Consider the following 2,573-nt stretch of genomic DNA (forward strand, 5'->3'; position numbering starts at 1 on the left):
TTAGGCATGTATATTTTTTGTTTCATGTAACTCCCTGTTTTAACTCCTTTAATTTCTCCTTATTGACTTAAAGATAGACTTCAACCTCTTAGCATGTAATGTAGGCCCTTTGTAATTTAGGTTGGCACTATCCTATATGATAGCCACTAGCCACATGTATTGAGCACTTGAAATGTAGCTAGTCTGAACTGAGATGTGGTGTAAAAGTAAAATACACACTAGATTTCAATGTCTTAGTACCAAAGCAATGATGTAAAAAGTCTCATGAATAGTTATCTTGATATCTTGAAATGAAATTTTGTTTATATTAAATAAAGTTTATTATTAAAATGAATTTCATCTTTTTTTGCTTTTAAAAAATGTGATTAGAAAATTTTAAATTACATATGTGGCTTGCATGAGATTCTGGCAGACATGCTCAAGCCCTCTGCCCACCTCCTTTTCCTTATTTTCCATATGCACTTTGTTTCCGCCCTTAAAAACTTTCTTTGCTCTCTTCCAAAAGTGTGTGCTCAATTCCTGCTTCAATTCCTTTGCATGTCTGCTTGGTATTCTCTCTCTTCTTAGCACAGTCCATTGGCAAAGGCCTATCTACTGCACTCCACCTTGGACCACTCCTTCTCAAGACCTGTTTTAGATGCCCTGTGTCTGTAATACCACATCATCCTTCACAAAGCCTTATTTAGGACTTACCACACTATATTGTGTTTCCTGGTTTACTTCTGCCTCTTTTAACACTGGGGCTGATTCTCTCTGAATCTCCTGCTTTGAATATACTTTCTGTCTTAGAATAACTCTTAATGTTTGTTGAATGAAAGAAGGACCTGGTTGAATAGCAAATCTAAAGGGAAACTTTAAGGTCTGAATGTGGATGATAGTTCTAACCCAAAACCACCACCCTAGACCAAACAACAAACAAAAAAAAGGACCCCAAATTCCCCCACTCCTCTCACCGAAAAAAACAAAACAAAATACCAACACGGAACAGAAGCCACTAGAGAGCTGCATATAAAGCTAGTAAACATTTATTTTTTGAGAAAACATTAACTTTCATAAAATAAAAGTCTCAAATCCTTGTGTTATCTTCTTGTTGCTCCAATGTCAAAAGGTTATGGAAAATAAAAACTGGTTCTTATAAACAGCTGTAAACAGTTTCAAAAGTTAGTGACAACGTCCTACTAAACAGTCATTCAGTCATTTCTTATTTCAGTAACATAACTTTTTCTTTCGAGGATAGAGTGGCTCTGCAGTGGCTTCATTCTTCGCCTTCAGAAAAGCTGATAAATCCTTGGTAAGCAGTACCAAAGGGAGCCGCTTCGTTTACTTGCACATTTTAATTAGTAAATGCAGTTACACACCCATGGATCCCATAGTTACGGCCAAGCAAATAATCTCCACCATAGGTATTAAAAATTGGCTGATTATTGTAGGCATTAGGGAAATTGCCATACATTTGATCAGAAAAAATAAACCCTTCATTGCTGGTTGAGAAGGGAACAGGCATAAAAACAGTAGAAAGGCTTCTGCCACCGCCGCCTCCAACTGCCCCGCAAACATTTGGGTCTGCGCCAAAAGCATTTGGGTTTCCTCCGCAAGGACTTGGGTTTGCCTGGGAGCTTCTTCCTCCCCAGTAGTTGCCTAGCCCGGCAAATGGAACATCTCTTCCTCCTCTGCATTGTGACTTGAAATATTCTTTCGGGAGTGCAATTTTTATTTCACACCACCCAGAGTCAGTCAGATGGTACCTGGCTTCTAACAGCCTTCTCACTGGTTTGTCATCAGTATATGTGATAAAACAGAAAGCTCGTCTTTTCTTTGTTCCTTTATACACTGGAAGCTCAATATTCTCAATCACACCAAATGCCCCAAAATACTCTCTGATTTTTACTTCAGACATACGAGGATTCAACCCTCCGACAAAAACTTTTCTTGGCAGAGATATAAATTCTATGGCTTTAGCCCTTTTAAGATCGATTGTTTTGCCATCCAGTTTGTGCTCTTTGACTTGGAGCACCTTTTCAACGGTGGCATGATCTTTAAAAAGCACAAATCCAAAGCCCCTGGGAACACCACTGACTGGATGGGTTTTAATAGTAAAGTCTATTATCTCGCCAAATTGGGCCAAGTATTCAAGAAGAGCTTGCTTACTGGTATCGTGGGGTATTCCGCCGATGAACATTTTTCTGGCGTCATAGAGATTCTTGGTGACTTTGATTAGGAGTCCCTCAGGGAGCTCGTGTCTGTTGTCCATTTTGCTTATCTCAAAGCTGTTGGCGTCCACCGAAGAGAGGCTGGTGGCGGCGCGGTGTTAGTCGGCGGTAAGCTGTCAGGCTCCGGCTCAACTGACAAGAGAGGGGGAATATGGGAATTGGCCGGCGAGGTGACGCGAGAAGTACGTGGTGACGTAGGACCGCGAGAGCGAGCGGTTTGCATTTTGAAATGGGCCGTAAATGCAGTGCCTGCCGGAAAACGAGCCGTGTTTGCCCCGCAGAAGTTGGCTTACTTCCGGGGTCTGATGTTTCTGCCCTTAAGACAAAAATAATAGCCCAACAAAATGAAAGTTTGTCACGAAC

General features: G+C 40.9%; 1 pseudogene; it reads right to left on the minus strand.

Annotated features, from left to right (window-relative positions):
• Positions 1–1,333: 1,333 nt before the first annotated feature.
• LOC111178204 (heterogeneous nuclear ribonucleoprotein D-like pseudogene) lies at positions 1,334–2,254 on the minus strand (annotated as a pseudogene).
• Between the last annotated feature and the right edge of the window lie 319 nt (positions 2,255–2,573).

The sequence above is a fragment of the Delphinapterus leucas genome, chromosome X (assembly GCF_059928025.1).
Source record: "Delphinapterus leucas isolate spDelLeu-1000000601 "Yukka" chromosome X, BTC_Dleu_Yukka2, whole genome shotgun sequence".
Taxonomy (NCBI): domain Eukaryota; kingdom Metazoa; phylum Chordata; class Mammalia; order Artiodactyla; family Monodontidae; genus Delphinapterus; species Delphinapterus leucas.